The following is an 18,678-nucleotide window of genomic DNA, read 5'->3' as shown; positions in this document are numbered from 1 at the left end:
GCCCCAGCCTCCAGACCTCCAGGAGGGAACAGCCACACAACTAGGGCTGTGCATCCAGACATCCATCCTGCCTTCCCACCCTCCAGCTAGGTGACAGTGGCTAGTATTCGAGGAGTTCAACCCGGAGACTTGGGGTGGTGATCTTCTCTCCCTTCCCTGCTTGGAGGCACATTAGACCAGCACGCTGGGCTCCCCTTGGCCTTGATTTTTTTCCAGCATTGCACTTTTCACAAGAGGCTCTGTCTTCCTCCCTAATGCAACGCTTCTTAGGACACACATGCTTTTCCAACTCCCAACATACAGTTTAAAAAATGTAGTCAGCTCTCAATATCCATGAATCCCATAACCACACATCCAACCAATATCAAATTTAAAGTATTTGAAAGAAGTGCATCTGTGCTGAACATACACACACCCTTACCCTTTTTCTTACAACCTAAACAGGACAGGACAGACATTATTCACCTAACACTTCCATTGCATCTGGTTTTTGTTTTTTGTTTTTTTGTTTTTTTTTTTTTTTTTTTGGCCCCCTGGGTTTTCAAGGCAAGGTTCCTGTGTGTGGCCCTGGCTGTCCTGGAACTCACTCTGTAGATCAGGCTGGCTTTGAACTCACAGAGATCTGCCTGCCTCTGCCGGTGTGGGGATTAAAGGCATGGACCACCAGCACCCGGCTCCATTGCATCAATTCTTAAAAGTCACCTAGAGATAATTTAAAGGCCAGGGGGAAGGGTGTGAGCATCTGCGAAACACCACACCTTTCTTTAAAAGATTACTTAAGTTTCTATACTTATGGGTTTTTTTTGCTGCATGTATGTCTGTGTCCCAGATGTTGTACAAAGTCCAGAAAAGAGTGTGGGATCCCCAGGAACTGGAAGCCCAGAGAGCTGTCTACTGCCATGTGGGTGTTGGGAATCAAACCTGGGCCCTCTTAACCAGGAAGTCCTATATCCAGCCACCAAACTACACCTTTTATAGGAGGCTCTGAACATCTGGGGATTTTTATATCTGGAGAAGTCCTCTCTTTCTCCCTCATGCACATAAAATAAAGATGTCCTTAGTGTCACTCCTGACCAGAATGTCCTTCCTGTATCCCTCACTCACCACAACTATCTCATGCTGACCTGACCCCTCAGGCAGTGTACTAGGGTTCTCTAGAGGAACAGAACTGATAGACTGAGTGTATATATATAATTTATACATTTTAAATGTTTTATTAGAAATGGCTTACAGGCTGTGATCTGGTCCAGCTAGTCCAGCAACGGCTGTATACCAGAAGAAGGTCTAAGAATCCAATAGCTGTTTCGTCTATGAGGCTGGCTGTCTCAGCCGATCTTCAGTATACACGGGAATCCTAAAGAAGCAGGCTCTAATGGCCAGGGGAGGAATGGACTTGCCAGGCAGAGCAAAAGCAAGCAGGGGAAAAGAACAAACTTCTTTCTCCCATGCCCTTCACCTTTATCTTCTGCCAGCAGAAGGTGTGGCCCAGATTAAAGATGGATCTTCCCCCCTCAAAAGATCTGGGGTTAAAGTGGGTCTTCCCACTTCAAATTATGTCGTTTTAAAAAATCTCACCCAGATGTACCCAGCTTCTTGAGTTTTAGCCACCACAGGCAGGTTTCCAATCTCTTAAGAACCCAGACTCAGACCCTCCCCTTCTTGACCACCCAAATCTGTTAGATCCCCACCCACTCAGTGCTTGAGCCGATACAGGTCAACCTAAGTCTACTACAGGTGGAAAGTGGGCTGACTCTAGGCTCATGAGTACACATGACAGCCTCCGACTCCACTCCCGATCTTCTTTATCTCCCCACCTGTCAATAAAAGGAGCTGGGAGCATGAAGAAGAGTGAAGCCCAGGGCCCACAGGTAGCCATCCTGAGATGGCCTCTCTCAGGAGCTCACGGTGCCCAGATCTACTGACAGGTCATAGGATCCTGGGTCCTAGTACTGTGGCTGGCCCCTGAATCCAAACAAGTTGTCTCTGTTACTTTTCTATGGCCGTAATGAGACACCATGAGCAAGATAAACTTTAGAAGAAAGTATTTCATTGGGGGCTTGCTTATAGTCTGAGAGGGTGAGTCCTTACCATCCATGGAGAGGAGCGTTGTGGCAGGCAGGCATGGTGCTAGAGCAATTGCTAAGAGCATATGTAGATCTTATTTATCTGCAAGATGCAGGAAGAGCGACGGAGACTGGACCTAGCATAGGCTTTTGAAACCTCAACGCCAACCACCTGTGACATACCTCCTCCAACAAGGCCACATCCTTGAACCTTTCCAAGAACCAACTATTCAAATCTATGAGCGAACAGGAACTGTTCTCATTCCAACCACCACACAGTCAGGGAAAGGACGGCTCTCTGTTGCTCTGAGGACTTCTGACTTGCTTCCTTCCACGCCTCTTCCTGAGTCTGTCTCCTGATGCCCTCCTGTGCCCGCCACAGAGGATGGCATTGTGCAGGGACCTCCATGACACCCACATGACATTTACTTCTATCGTCCTCCTGCAACGTGATTCCCTCCTCTCTTTCTGGTCCAAATACCCACGCTGGGGCGAGTCGATAGCCTTGTCATCTTTCTGTACTAAGCGATAGGTCTCTAGCAAGCCGAGGACAATCTCCCCTGGGGCAGAGGTCTCCCATGGTCCAATCGGAGCAGGCGGTAGGGAGAGAGATGGCTTCCTTTCCTCCCCATGAATCCTACACAACCTCTGTCCAAAGCCTTCATCTAGATGTCTAATGATTGACATGTAAAACTATGTGCAGTAACTATTCATTTACTTTTGAGATGTCAGGGATGGAACCCAGTGCCTGCCACATGCCAGACAAGGACTCTGCCAGCAATCACCACTCCTCACTCCCGTGCAGTTTTACTTAAGCTCTAAAGACTGACAGGTCATGGTATGTCAGCCATTGCCTCTGATCTAGAAGACTAGGCTTAGACTTGGGTGGCAACAGTTAATGGTGGGAGTGGAGCTTGGGGCTGGGCACCATGGCACTGGACAGCCTATTCCCACCCAAAGCACACGATGACTGCCTTCTCCCAAGCAGCTGGTGTGGATGCAGGGGAATGGACAGGCAGGTTCCTTGCCTTGGCAAAATAAACATCCCCTTTGCCTGGGCCTCCATTTCATTCCACTTCCCCTGCCTCTTGGAGAAGACTGCAGTGGCCACTGTGTCTGTTCTCAGGGTTCCGGTAATGGCCAGCCATAGGCGCTCCTAAGGCTGGTCATCCCCTGGGCTGATGTAGCCATCCCTTCCCTCCAGGAAATTAGTTCAGAACTCAACAGCCAGTATCCAATTGCCTGTTAAAGAGTAACTTACACCCCATATTACACTTGAGCCCGGGAGTAAATATCCAGGGGAAGTGTTTATTCTCGTACATGAACAAAGCATCTTTGTTCGCTGGCTGTGCCAGCACCAGGCTCTGGATCACGGGATCCAGCTGGCTGAGGCCTAGGGGACATTTATCCTCATGGTGTCTCAGTTAACCCTTGCAGATGGGTATATCCCACAGGCCTTTTCTCTCACTGGTGGGGGGGCTGACACGGCTGATATGTCATCAAGGAGACAGGAAGGCATTGCTCTCTTCCTGCCAAGACCCTAGAGGAGGTGGGGAGGGGGATATTAGGGGGATTCGTCCCTGCCTGGAGCAGCTGTTTCTCTGGAAGGAACTTGGAGGAAAGATACCCGTGTCCTTTAACGGATCCAGGTAAGCTCATCTCTTCCACCTCCCCTGGGGTCTCTCAATGTCCCAGCGCTCAGCCTTGGCTGCTCCGCCAAGTCTCTGAGAGAGCTCTGTTTAAGCACATCTATTCTGGGCCCCAGCCTAGAATTCAGTTCCTGGAGTGAATCTGGTCAATGTTGTCAACAGAAAGCTCCTTGGTGGCTTCAGAATAATACGGCAGAAGGGAACAATATGGAGGATACAGAAGAGAAGATGTGCCATCAGGTGATGACCACATGGAGGCTCGTCACAAGTTCTGGTCCTTCTCCGAAAAAGCTCCACATGGAAACTTCTTCCCACAGCACAATGTCTTCAAGCACTCCCTTAAAGACAGAGACGGCGGTCACTGCTGAGATCAGATGGGACTGAGACAATGCAGGCAGGCACAAAGACCCGGATATCAAGAAAGGTCCACCATTGCTCTTCCTCTGGGCCCCAGGTCTGTCTCACCCAGGCCTGTATGAAGGGCTGGGGCAATCTCAGTGGTCAAGATTACTTGTTCTTGTAGAGGACCCTGTTTTGGGGACCCACATGGCAGCTCACGCCTGTCCATCACTCCAGCCCAGAAGGATCTAGCACACTCTTCTGCTCACCACAGGCACCACTTGCATAAGATGAAAACGCTCATGCGCCACCACCTCCTGCACCATGGAGTGTTTCCAAGACTGTGTACGTAGCTTTAGTTCAGTGTCAAGAAGATGCCAGACTCACCTTACTCATTATATGCAGAGAATGGCAAGTGTCCACACTGGCCTGGACCCCATCCTCAGCTCCCCAGCTGGCATCTCCTTCAGGCATCTCCTTCCTGGCAGCTGCCAGGACCATGCTGCATGACCCTCTAACATCCCCAACTAAGACCAGGTCCTAGGTGGACTCTTCAGGGTGCCTGGTCTCATCCAGTACCAGACAGACCCAGTGCTGTCTGCATGGCTTCTTCACCAGTCTCCTGGGTCACCTCAACAAACACATGGCTAAAAACATGTCCTTGTCCTTAGTGGTGACTGCTGCTCCTGCTGTCTGCATTGATCCCCCAGATCAATCAGTACACGGCAGAGTCTAAAATACCCAGCAACATCTTAACGCATAGCTGCAAGCTACCCTGAAATGGCCTGTTGTTTACATATGAGGTCAGAAACTGTTAGCTTCCGTGTTGGCATCTGTCTTAAAAGCAAAAGCAAACATCAGGTGGACAATGTTTCAAGCCACATACCCTGCTCTTGCTGGCAGAACCACAGCCATGTTGGAGGCTCGCACTTCAAATCCCCTTCATAGGATGCATTCTTCAGTCAGTCTCTTTGCTCTAAGGACGATGAAACTGTAGCTGTACAGCAAGGCCACCAAGCTCAACAGCTGCCCAGATAGCAGCTAACAGAGCACAGAACTCCAACTGTTTAGGATAAATCGTGAGCCGTGATGATAAATTCATGCTTCGCCAAAGAAAAGTATCTAAACATTTGAAAATGTAAGTATTGGAAAATATTTCACAATATTAATGTTGTGAAAATTTTAAAAATATAAAAAAGGAAAAACAAACCTTGAGTCTTATTAACATACTGAGCAAATGCCAGATCTAGTGAACAATGCTGGCCCTAAATCACTTGATTTAAAATGACAAGTGGACGAGTGGTTGCTGAGCTGGCTCAGGAGGTAAGGATGCCTGTGCCTGCAGCCAAGCCTGATGACCTGAGACTGAGGCTCACGTGGTGGAAGAAGAGAACCAGCCCTCTGAGCGCCCCTCCTATACAGTGCGCTCTCTCTCTCTCTCTCTCTCTCTCTCTCTCTCTCTCTGAAATAAATAAAAACATTTATATGAATAGTGAAATACAAAAGAAAATTAAAGGGTTTTAAAGACCCTGGGGAAAAGAATTTTTAGCAAAATACAAAATTCAGGCATCCCTTTCTTGAGCCTTATAATTCTTTACTGTGAAATGGCTCAGGGCGGCTGTCCCACTTTAAGTAACAGAGTTGAGAGCTGAGCGAAGAAATGTAATTTGGATTATAAAATTCTGCTGTAACAAAATTTTCTTTAAAATGAAGAAGAAAAGCTTGTGGGAGTCCAGCTAGCATGGCCAAGGTCCTCTGAGCAGTGGACCAGGCCAGCCCCAAGGTCCCCAAGGCCCATTGAGCAGTGGACCAGGATTACAAGGAACCCTCAGGCCCACACCATAGCCGAGGGTGAAGGCGCCCTTACCCCTGGGCACCTGTAGCTTTGTGTAGCTAGTGGTCTCCAAGGAGACTGAAACAAGGTAGTCCAGTGGAGCCAGCCCTGGGGAACCACGCCAACAACACTGCCTGGTGCTGGGGATGGCCTTAGCCTGAGTCAGTCAAACACCAGGGATGGAGGCAGGTCAGCTGAGGGAGGCCCATTTCTGAAGCATGGAGTAAGACCATGGTCTGCCAGATGCCTGGATTTACTATTTCAGGCTGGCAAATGGTAAGCAACCTTGAATCAGCAGGAAGCCAGGCTTAGGACACAGGTGAGCTTCTCCCAGAACTTCTCTTCTGACGGATGCTTGCCCTAATTACCACGTTGGCCCCTTTGACCAAAGGGCATATCACATATCACACCCCACCCACCTGGCAAGCCTGACCTTTCTATAACAGCATATACCTGGCCCTGACCCGGGTCCTAGGGGACAGATACCCAGTAGAGAGGCCACTCCACGCTGGTAGGTGAGGTAGGAGGATTGGCATTTCCCGTAGGAGTAGGGGTAAGAACACCTAGGAGCAGCCAATACGGAAGTGGGTCAGAGTTGATGTCCTGGAACGCAGGGCCCAGCTTTGCAAACCCAGCCTGGCCAGCAGAGGAGCCTGATGTCTGAAAGGGAGAACATGTGGCCAGATATCATGCCTCAATAACTCCTTCAGTTCCCAGAGTGCTTATGTGCCACCTCCATCCCCAAACCCAACACAGCTGGCATCACAACATTCCCCAGCATCCCCTGCTGCCCTGTGGCTGGGGTCCTGGTCATCATTCCTTGCTGCCAGGTCAAGCCTGCTCCTCCTAGTCCTCTCCCAGACCCTGAGCAAATCAACCCAACACACACACACACACACACACACACACACACACAGCCCCAACCTTCTCATAGATGAAATGGGGTCATGATTGCTGTGGAGGACATGGCTGTAGATGGGGCCCTTTGCAGCAGGGACGGGCTCTAAAGTCAGTTCCTACAAACTGAAGCAATAAGAGCTCCAAGAGAGACCTGCAGAGGCAGGCTGTATGCACAGTGATACCATGATTTAAAACCTGCACATATTAGCAGACATCGTGGATTGTTTTTCCTTTTTTATATTTTTAAAATTTTCACAACATTAATATTGTGAAATATTTTCCAATACTTACATTTTCAAATGTTTAGATACTTTGTGAACAATGCTGGCCCATTAGTCCCAGCACTGGGGAGGCAGAGGCAAGGTGGATCTCTGGAGTTCAAGTCTAGCCTGGTCTACATAGGAAGTTCCAGGCTAGCCAGGACTACACAGTGAGAATCTATCTAAAAACAAACAACACTAACAAAAAATCCATCCACATATGTAAATAGCACAAAATGAATCCAAAAACAGAATAGCGAATGCATCCTGAAGAGGGGACGAGATCAGATGGGACTTGTCAAGATGAACTTTAAATTTATGGCCAATGTTTCAGCTTTTACAAAACTATACTCAAGAATTACTAGGCTGCTCTCTGTCCTCACTTTATTTGCTTTGTGTTGTTGCTGTTTGCAGATAGGGTCTTCCTAGGAGTAGCCTGGGTGATTTGTATGTACGCCGTCTAGCCTCGCATTAAACTCATGGCAGTCCTCCAGCCTCAACCTCCCCAGTACTGACATCATGGGTATGCACCATCATGCCTGGCTTCCCATGTGATCTTAAACAATAAAATGTAAAGTAACATCTTATTGCAAGTTTGTAGAGAGATTGGAGTCTAATAAGGTCACCTTACGGCTACCCTAGCTCCTCTCATCTCTAAGCCTCTGGACAAGGAGTGCACACAGTGCTGCCTATATGCTGACCTCAGGCTAGCCTCTATGTCAGCTGGGTCTGGGGGAACTCTGGCCCCATGGGAGTTTCTGGAAGAGCCAAATGCCAGGGCTCCACCAAGTATTTCTTCTACATTGGGAAGATCCCCAAACAACTATCATGTTTTCCATCCCAAACACTAGAGGAGTTCCCATCACAAGAAAAGACGTGTCAGATCAAAGCAAACAAGGTGGTAAAACCCTCAGCTAAGCCAACGGAGTCTAGCACGCTAGCTCCTAAAACCAACGGAGTCTAGCACAGTGGCTCCTAAAACAAACAGAGTCTAGCACACTGGCTCCTAAAACCAACGGAGTCTAGCACAGTGGCTCCTTGTGGCAGGGAAGTAGCAGAAAGCAGATAAGCCCAGGGGCTCTCCAGATACCCGCCACACACCTATGGCCTCAGTGCTTAAAGGACCCTTCCTGCATACAGTGCTGACTGGGGTGCCTTTCCAAGCCCCACAGGCAGACCTCCCTGATGGGTAGCCAAGCCTTTGCAATGTGCTCTGCCCAATCCTTCCTCCAGATCCAAATTCTCTGGCCTCTAAGCCATCCAAGTGTACCCACTATCTACCCCTGCCCTGTGGTCACAACCAGCAAACACTCCCAGAAGACGACTACCCCACAACCCAGCCTCCTCACTCACCCATAGGCTCCGGTGGCCTCTCCAGATCTGTCATCTTAGTCCTAAAGATCCCACTGTGACTAGGAGTACATCTGTCTAGGTGAGCCTATGGCGTGCCCTTCCCGGGAGAGCATCATGAAAGGCAAGTTCCGGGGCCACCCTCCCAGGAGACCTCAGGTGCTGCCCAGTGACCCCTGGGCTGAGGAAGCTGAGGAGAGGTTGCCGTTGAAAAGGGACAACAGTATGGTCACAATTGAGGGAGGGTGCCACAGTGGCTTTGGAGGGTGCTGGAGACAGTACAAGGCTTACAATGGCCCCACCAGAAGGCAAAGGTCTAAGAAGCTGCCTGACAGACGGGAGGGATACCAAGTACCAGACAGGTGGAGCCCAAAGCAAAGATGTCCCCAAGAGGGCAGTAGAAGACTAGTGCCTAGGCCAAGGCCAGCCTGAGAGGTAGCCAGGGAAAAAAAAAGAAGTGCTGGGCCCAGACCTAAGTGTCACAGGAAGAGCTCTCAACTCCTGAGCCCAGCTGAAAGGCTCCCTGATTGCTTCTACATTCCAGACCCCAGCCTGGACCTGATGCCCTTGTAGCACATAGATGAAAGACAGCACACTCTACTGGAGTCCTGTCAGGGTTAACAGACCTCAACTGCAGATGAGGTGGCAATACCAATCAGCAAGGTGGTGTATGACCATATGACGGTGAACTTAGGTGACCCAAGTCCCTCAGGACACAACAGTCTGGGATAGGTGAGAATGGAAATCAACTTAAAACCAGGGAGAGAGATAAGACCGCTACCCTGCTGCCCCAGCAGTCTAGGAGAGAATGGGTATCCGAGCTGTGCAGACTGTAGAGGCCCCACTCTGCAGGAAGAAGGTCTCCCTAGGAGGCAGAAGCAGATGCCACAGCCTGGCCCTGGCCATGCTCATCCCGCTTGCAGGGACCCATGAGTCCCTCCTCCCCCAGTCCCACCAAGATGAGGATACAGGAGAGCCAGGCTCAGTGATGACCCCGGGAGCAGAAGGAAGTCCTGAGTCACCCTGGCCGGGACCAGAAAGTGGTTATCACCAGAACCAGCACTCCCAAAGCCCAGGAAGCCAGAGTGTGACATCACAGCGGTGATGTCACCAGCCAGCAGGGATAGGAAGCATCTGCCAGGTCCCCAGCAGCCAGCCCTGCGCTTCTCCGTTCATCCTCTGTCCCTCTGTCCACCGTGCGGGCTGCGGTCTAGCCTGAGCACAGTGGCTGGCTGGGAATAGCTGAGTGAGGGCCTTGTCTAGTTTAGTAGGACACAGTGTGTGGTTTAGAGCTGGCAGGCGGGGCCTGGCGGCTAGTAGGCGGGGCTGTGCCTGGGACGGCCCTCAGGAAAGGCCTCACTGAGCAGTTGGTGGTGTCTGCTTTGGGGCTTTGCAGGGCTGTGGGCCAGAAAAGATTCCATTATGAACTGTAAGCTTTTGTGAATGTGGAAGGTTTGTAACTAGTTAGGCATTCTTTCCCACCCCCCTTCCCGCCCAACCCCATCACACATACAATGGAAGTGGCTCTGGTCTCAAAGGTCCTTGGGAAGCCAGGTTCCCAGATGAGAACCAGAGTTGAGCAAACAAGTTCCAGGGGATATGAGGGAGGGGGACCTGGTGAAAGCCTGGCAGTGTTCGCGGGCACCTTTCCGTGGAGTTCTCAGACATGTCGCTATTGCACCCTGCTCTGTGCCTGCATGCTCCTCTGTGTCCAGAGAAGTGAGGAGGAAGAGGAGGATGCCCTCTGGGCTGAAGAGGAGTAGCCAGGGGTGCCACTTAGTGGAGCTTGGTATGAGGGCTGCCCCGAGGCCTGACCTGCTTCCATGGCTGGGGCATACCAAGGACAGCACGGGAAGCGGGCTTAGCCTTTCCTTCTGGCAGGGGCAGCCTCCTACAGCCTCCTGGTAGGTGAGGACTCCATCCAAGGACGGTATGCAGGGACTGAGTGCCCCCTCAGTCTCTCCCTCAAAGCCCACATGCAAGCCATCGGGAGTCTTCGCCCCAGGGTTCATTCAGCTTTGGGATACATCAGGTCTCCAGAGCGACCTGAAGCCCAGGGATCTGGAAGTGTCCCTGGCCCTCACTCCCACCCCTACATCCCACACAGGAAGCATCTGGGGAAACAAGATAAGCAGCATGCCGGGTGGTCACAGCAGCTGGGGGTGGGGTGGGGGCAGGGCAGGCCAGGCCGGCTGGGTCAGCAGCTCTCTCGTCCAGCTCCTACCCAGACCTACCCTACAGTTCACACCGAGCCAGGCTCCCCAGAAGTGTGTCATGGATGGTCTTCAGTTGGGGAAGGACTGGGGTTCATGGCATTTCTCTCTGCCAGGGTCTTAGATGAGTTGTGATTTTGGTAAATTATGATTGGGCAAGTCATCCCATCATGAGGTGGCACCAACAACAACATCGCCCACACACACTGGTGCCTAAAGGACTTTATCACTCGGCCACATCACCTCTATAACCAAAAAAATAACAAGGCACTTCAAAACCAATAAAGTGACAGTCCCCAAGCCCAGCGGGCTGCAGATGATATCTTATCAGGGCAGAGTTGAACTCCCAGTCGGGTCAGGGTCCAGAGGCTCCAGGCCACCAGCCTCACAAGGGTTGTGACCTTGGTGACCAGTCTCATGGGCCTCCAGGGAGGCTGCCTGGTGACTCAGCCTCTTCCTACAGCCCTGTAAATAGCCAGAGTCCATCCACACTGAGGCTGTGTGAAACTGCCTCCACCAGGAAGGGAAGTTTTAACTGGCCCAGAACTCCACAAAGCCCCAAAGCAGACACCACCACCAGTGGTGCTCAGTGAGGTCTTTCCTGAGGGCGGTCCCAGGCACGGCCCCGCCTACTAGCCGCCCAGGCCCCGCCTGCCAGCTCTAAACCACACACTGTGTCCTACTAAACTAGACAAGGCCCTCACTCAGCTATTCCCATCCAGCCATGGTGCTCAGGGTAGACCGCAGCCCGCACGGTGGACAGAGGGACAGAGGATGAACGGAGAAGCGCAGGGCTGGCTGCTGGAGACCTGGCAGATGCTTCCTATCCCTGCTGGCTGGTGACATCACCGCTGTGATGTCACACTCTGGCTTCCTGGGCTTTGGGAGTGCTGGTTCTGGTGATAACCACTTCCTGGTCCTGGCCAGGGTGACTCAGGACTTCCTTCTGCTCCCGGGGTCATCACTGAGCCTGGCTCTCCTGTATCCTCATCTAGGTGGGACTGGGGGAGGAGGGACTCATGGGTCCCTGCAAGCGGGATGAGCATGGCCAGGGCCAGGCTGTGGCATCTGCTTCTGCCTCCTAGGGAGATCTTCTTCCTGCAGAGTGTGGCCTCCACCGTCTGCCCAGCTCGGCTCCCCATTCTCTCGTGAAGGTAGGACAGGAACTGGGTTTCCTAACGAGTGACCAGGAAAACAGAATTTTCAAGGGGCGTGTCTGTTTAATGAGAGATCAGCCTGAATGGAACCCAACCCAGTGCCTTTCCAGGTAGGCAGGCCAAGGCCAGAGGAAGGAAAGCTGGGTCTCTGTTGGAGCAGGAGAGCAATATGGCTTAGGCTTGGGGAGAGAACACAGGTGCCACCGTAGCCAGCCACAGTGTCCATGAGCCCCCATCCTCCACCATGCTGGCCAAAAAGAAACAGTTGATGAACAGAAGGGAGCAAAGATGCCTCCAGCAGAATTGGGCAGGAAGAGACCAGAGCTGTCATTGCGCTCTCCATCCCCAGCAGGCTGAGCTCGCACTGTCATGGGGTGGAGGAGGCTCAAGCCGCCCTAATTAGGAGGTCAGTTAGACCCGGCTTTTCCTCACCTGCTGCTTCGAAAGCTAATTCTTTGTGCTTCCACAAGGCAGGCCCTACAGGGACAGAGGGGCTTACGAGGCACAGCCAGAGGGCTCAGGCTCTCAAAACCCAGGTCTGCCTTGCAGGGCCAGTTTTAGGCCTTTAGTCTGGGATGGACAGACAGCTAGCCATCCTCATGAATCGCCATGGTGCCCAGTCTGGATGGTCCATGCGGCCCAGAGCAGAGGAAAGGGGACTCAGCAGTGTTGAAGATGGCTACAGGAAAGTGCAGGCCCAGCCTCCTGTGGTGGGGAGTCCAGAGCTGCTCAGACTGACTGGAGTTCCTGTTGTTCGTGCACGCTTCCGGCTTCTTTTTCGGTTCTAGGTACAAGCTGTTGCCATGAAGCCTGGAGTTTTTCCGAGGTGCCAGAGGCAGCAGCGCAGTGCTCTTGGCTTCTCATCTAAACCTGTTCCTTTCTCAGAACAGAGCCTGCATGTGTGATTCCTTCATGGTCCCAGAGCGGGTCATCTTGCTTACAAGGTAGCCTTGGGGCACCACTGCTTGTCAGGGTTGAGCAGGAAGGCAGACCAGGATCCTCTGAGTCTTCCTCCTACTTCCAGCTGGTTGACTGACATTCCACCCGACCAGAAGGAACCAGAGGAGGAAGAAGGCCTGAGAAACTGGAGGGAGGCTGCTCAGGCGGTTCTATAGAATGTTCTAGAATACCTAGAAAAAAATGAAACACCCAACAGACTGAAGCAAGGAAATTACTGTCGGTAGTGAGCTCTTGGCCAGCATGGTCTACAAGGGTGTAACTCTGTATAGAAAAACCAACCAACCAACCACCAAGGCAGGAAAACTGGCTTGGCAGTTAAGGGCAAGTCCTGCTCTTGGAGAGGACCCAAGTTTAGTGCCCAGCACCTACACCGGGTGGTTCACTACCACCCGCATCTCTGGAGAACACAAAAACTACTTTTTCCTGTGTGGTTTTGTTGTTTGTTTACTTGTTCGAGACAGGGTCTCCGTGTAGCCCACCTGTCCTGGAATCCACTCTGTAGACCAAGCTGGCCTAGAACTCAGATTTGCCAGCCTCCTGAGTGCTGGCATGCGCCAGCACCGCCCAGCTTCGACAATTTCTTTTGACCTCCATAAATACTTAAGTCATGTGTGCACACACAAGAACACATGTGCTCTTGAACATACACACTCACACGCACCAATAAAAGTCTTAACAAGAAAAAAACATCCCTAGCACTAATTCTTAGGACCCGGACTTTGGGTTGGGGAGCCATGTTTGCATTGCAGCGGGGCTGGCCCTCACTTCCAGGCTGGGGAAGCAATCCAGCTGTTCCAGCTTCCCCTCAATGGGCCACAGCCAGGGTAGAAGGCAGTTAGACCTCCTTCATGCAGCATCATGGAAGCCAGCTCTGGAAACACCTACCCGGAGAAGGAGGGATCTTCAGCTCCAGGGGCCGCCTTAGGAAAGCAGGACGACTCGCCAGAGATCACACAGGATCTGCAGATAAATGTGTATTTCTCCTGAAACCGGGGAAAATAAACTCATTTTCTGAGGAAAATGTTTATAAATGTGTGATGTTGACATATTTGTCTTTCTGTTGTTACATAGCAGACTGGAAATCACAATGGAGACGCTCACACGTGTCGCTCGCTGACAGACTTTGCCAACCCCAAACCACCTGTTATCTAACCTAAGCGACTGGACGCTAACCAGTGTGTCTCCATCGCTCCCTATCCCTGTCTCCTTTACAGGAAAAATCACTTTGAGATAAACCATTGGGATTTGGGGGTGTGCCTGTTCTATTGACCTTCCTCCAAACTTAAATCCAAAACTGCAGGACACTGGCACATGAGTAGGTTTTATTTCAGGAAATGAGGTTCTGCTCCATTCTGTAAATGGAAAGTAAATCCAATTAAGATCTGGACACTTAAATTTGCTGTAACTTGGGCTGGCAAGATGGCTCAGCGGGTAAGAGCACTGATTGCCCTTCCAAAGGTCCTGAGTTCAAATCCCAGCAACCACATGGTGTCTCACAACCACCCACAATGAGATCTGATGCCACTCTTCTGGCAACAGAAGACAGCTACAGTGTACTTATTTATAATAATAAATAAATCTTTGGGTGGGAGTGAGCAGGGACTGAACGAGTAGAGTTGACCAGAGTGAGCAGAGGTCCTAAAATTCAATTCCCAACAACCACATGAAGGCTCATAACCAACTGTACAGCTACGGTGTACTCACATACATAAAATAAACAAATAAATCTTTTTTTAAAAAAAAACTTGCTGTAACTTTGCATTTTGACAACAGCAATGCAGGTGGCCCTGCCACCAGGGTGGTCCCTGGGCTCCTGGCCCACATAGGACCTAATTAATTGAAATTGGTGGGGTGGGCTGCCCTGCCAGGACATTGGAGCCACCTTGGTAGGAAGACTGGGATGGCTGGGAGCCACAAACAGAAGCCTTTAGTTACATGAGGGTTTCTCATCTCCACACCAGGCCCTCTCTGACTGTCAAAGACGAGCAGTTAGTGGTGGATAGGAACAGGAGCGCAGGAAGCAAGGGTGTAGGCAGGCGACCTCCATCCGCTGACATGCTGCCCCCGGAGAAGCCCACAGAGGACACTGTGACGGAGGCCGCTTTCAAGGCCAGCATCATCAGTCACAGAGTTGAGCACAGGAAGCCTCAAGGTACTCCTGGGAACCCTGTGGTGGGCTGGGGGACACCCAAGTGAGGTGGCCACTGGATCCCGACAGCTCTGTGGGGAGAGGAGAAGTTGGGAGTGAAGGACTGCTTGAGCCAAGGGGGAATTGGGGATATGTTATGACGTGGGCCCATGCTCACTGGCTTCTTCATTAGTCCCCTTCATGTCTCTGTGATAACGCGTCATCAGGCAAAGAAGATTCTAGAATGGTGGCACTGGATGCTGCATAGCTTCCGGGGAGCCCTGGCTCAGTTGTTCTGAATGTCAGCGTGCTACTCAAGGCCTTGGGGAAGGGGATGGGACTCAGAGACTGCCGTAGTATGAAGACATTCCGCAGGGGCTGACAGGCAACCTCTGACCCTCTGAATCTGGGAAAGAACCCCTTGGGCACCGTTGCGGGCAGGGGGGCAGGAAGATCCACAGAGGAAAAGCCTGAGTTGTGTGACTGGGGCTCCCAGCACCCTGATTGTTTCACCTGTCTCTGGGTTCTCATGTGTATGAGAAGACACAGCCTGGTGCCAACACTAAGAACAAGGCTCTGGGTGTGTCCCAGAAGGCTGTAAGCATGCACCGCGGGGTGAGAGGCTCTGTCCTGCCAGGCAAATGCCCTGCTCTAGTGGCCAGGACTGCCAACAGAGACAAGGACGTAAAAACTGAGCTCTGGAGGCTAACTAAGGCCCACCTAGCTGCAAGGCCTCTTTATTTCTGTTCAAGACCTGAGGTCACCCCCAAGTACCCAAGCAAAGTATCCAAGGGTAAGGGGTTCAACAAAAAGGGGTTAGTTGAGGAGGTATCCTGTCTGGCAGTGTCTCTCCTCTCTTCTCCTTCTTCTTCTTCCTCTTCTTCCTCCTCTTCTTCCTCTTCTTCTTCCTCTCCCTCTCCTCTTCCCCTCCCTCTCCTCCTCCTCCTCCTCCCCCTCCTCCTCCTCCTCCCCCTCCTCTTCCTCCTCCTCCTCCTCCTCCTCCTCCCCCTCCTCCTCCTCCTCCCCCTCCTCTTCCTCCTCCTCCTCCTCCTCCTCCTCCTCCTCCTCCTCCTCCTCCTCCTCCTCCTCCTTCTTCTTCTTCTTCTTCTTCTTCTTCTTCTTCTTCTTCTTCTTCTTCTTCTTCTTCTTCTTCTTCTTCTCTCTGTGTCTGTCCATCTGTCTGTCTGTCATCTCCCAGTAATGCTCAGAGACTGGGTCCTGCAAGTGAGTATCTTTTAGGAATTAAGGCTTAAAGAGGAAAGAGCACCCTCAACTCCCCCAGCCCACAGTTGGTTCCAGGCCAGGCTAGACTTTCAACGCCAAACCTGCCCTCCCTCCGTGGGGACAGCCCTAGCTCTACTGCCTTGTGTCCCTAAGTTAACCACTCCCCTCTCTGGACCTCAGTTTTCCTATGTGTAGGCTGATGAATCAGAGGGAGGGGCTGGAGTGTGTCTGTGTACTCTAAGAAGCCTCTAAACAATTAGTTTATCTGAGTAGCTAATGAGCTACTGGTTTCAGGAGACAGAGACTTGGGTCAGGGCAGACCTGGTTTATACCTGCAAGGTCCAAGAACCACTGGATACTCCGGGAAGGCTTGACCAAGGCCGTGACAGCCTCCTGACAGCCTCCTGCTCACAAGTCACCTTCGAGCCCTTGTCCTCTCAGTCTGTCCTGTCCCTTTCTATGAAGCTGGCTACAACAGACTTGTCCTCAGTAATGCTTAGGCCAGCCATGCTCTGATAAGTGGTGCCTGAGGTCAGACTAGATCCTCTACTGCTGGTCCTCACAAGCCCACATGCAGGTGTTTGCAGGACCCTGGGGACCCCACCCAGCCCATTCTATCCTACCCCAGGATCCAGACATTACCATTTGGCATGCACTTCAAGTATGTAGGAGGAGCTTGGCTTGGGCTGGGCTGGGGATGGGAGGCTGCTCCCAGAACATCTGGAAACCATCACCTGCCTCTCCCATGCATATTGGAGATAACACAGCCTATTGGTTGGGAAGATGTGCATCTAAGCTGTGTTCTCAGCGGTGACTCTCAGGGAGGAGGCAGCGGTGCCTGCCTGCCCCCATCACCACCCCCACCCTGACACAGACACCACTCTCTGGAGGCCACACTCAGCCTGCTTTGGAGGGTGTGGGGTTGCAGAGTATGTGCTGGAATGCACCTCTGTGGTTTGTGTGAAAACAGCTGTTACATACCCAGCTCAATTTAAAACAAACCTTGTTTTCAGAGTACGTACTCACTAATGGATCAAGTGTGCTAGGATCTTAGGGAGGAAGCTGGAGGAGGTGGCCTACACCTGTGATCCTAACACTTGGAAGGTGGAGGCAGGAAGGCTGGAGGTTTAGGCCCTCTTTGTTTACACAGGGAATGCCAGGCCAGCCTTAGCTACACTCATATCAAAAAGGCACCGGAGCAAGAGAGACCAGCTGGGCAAGCACTGTGCCTGGGGAATGTGATTATGGCAGGGTGCAAAAAAAGGGGCTGGTCAGAAGGACTCAGAAGGCCTGCTGCCTAGGAAGCCATCTCTCCTGAACTCCATGCAGGCAGGCTCTGTCCCTCACAGGGCAGTGGGGCTGGGTTTCTTAGCAGGACCCAGAACGGGCCCAGGACTCCACAGGGTGGAGCTGGGATTCCAAACCCCTGGGTCCTCTACCTTAATCTTCCTCAGTTTCCCGAATTCTGTTAACAGCGAGCAGGCTCCATACGGGGCTGCGCCAGTCAGCAGTTCTGGTCGGCAATTCCTTCCACCAAGGCTTCATCATAGAAAGCCCAAGTTGGTTAGTTTCTGAGTGCATCTGGCCATTGCAGAGTATGGGGGGGGGCAGGTGGGGGGTGAGGGGTGGGTTCCTGGCAGGCCCCAAAGGTTGCATCGGTCTGAGCCTCACAAAATATCAGGAAACGAAGCTCAGTCACAGAGGGAGAGTCTGGGGCTACTGAGGAAAAACAGGCAGCAGCTGGCGGAGGCCCAGCTCCTCAGCCTCTTAGTATGGCTCCAGGTCTTTGCCTATTCCTGTCCCAGCACTATTGACTGAGCAGCCTGACCACCACTGACCAGCTAGCTCTGCCGGAGCGAGCCTGCTCTGCAGTGGAAACATTCAAACCCAAAAACACTTCGGGGAAGAATTAGCAGCAAGACCGTGAAGATGCACTCAAAGGTTCCCAAGGCTGTGGGGAAAGAACTGTGGGTGTCAGGGAAGGCGGCCAGAGGTCATAGATGTCTCAGTAGGGGAGTCAGTACTGAAGGTGAGTCACAGATGGAGCTCAAAGGCAGGGAGAATGGCAAGAAGGGACCCTGGGAACCTGGGGTGGAGGAAGAGGTTATAGAAAAAGCAGGAGAGCGAACGTTCCCCTTCCATGAGGGTCTCTTCCCCCACCCACCCCAATACAGCTCTAACAGCTGTAGTGGCTGGGCCTGACCCGGCTCTCCCAGGGAATGGGTGGCCTGATGGAGCTCTCCCAAGTAATGGGTGTGCTTTCAGCCAGCTACCTGGAAGGTCAGGGAAGGGGAAGGGTGATGGAAAGGGAGCAGGAGCTTTGGACACCTGTGGAGAGAACAAGGCGGAGCAAGAGGCTGAGGCCACCCCACCTGTAGACATGCGCACAGACAATGTGCTCCCTGACTGAAGCACCAAGGACGCCCCTCCTCCCCTTACTGCCTGGACCCAGCCTGGGCTGGGAGGCGGGGGGGGGGGGGGGGGGGGCGGGGGGGAGCACACAGCTTTCACGCAGGACCCCGGAACAGGGGGTGCAAGTCATCGACTTTCCCTGGCCCCAGGTAGATCTGCGTGAAGTGGGAGTGCCTCCAGGACACTCTG

General features: G+C 52.1%; 1 long non-coding RNA gene across 1 annotated transcript; it reads right to left on the bottom strand.

Moving 5' to 3' along the window:
• Nucleotides 1-3,351: 3,351 nt before the first annotated feature.
• Nucleotides 3,352-9,622, bottom strand: LOC147001332 (uncharacterized). The gene is made up of 3 exons (XR_015045140.1): nucleotides 9,365-9,622; nucleotides 4,938-5,173; nucleotides 3,352-4,050 (listed from the first exon to the last, which is right to left on the bottom strand). It is a non-coding gene; the product is annotated as an uncharacterized LOC147001332 (long non-coding RNA).
• Between the last annotated feature and the right edge of the window lie 9,056 nt (nucleotides 9,623-18,678).

This window comes from Mus caroli, unplaced genomic scaffold (assembly GCF_978045245.1).
Source record: "Mus caroli unplaced genomic scaffold, Mus_caroli_1 scaffold_14, whole genome shotgun sequence".
Classification (NCBI taxonomy): Eukaryota; Metazoa; Chordata; class Mammalia; order Rodentia; family Muridae; genus Mus; species Mus caroli.
Note: the sequence above shows the minus strand (reverse complement) of the source record. Positions and strands in the feature narration are given on the sequence as shown.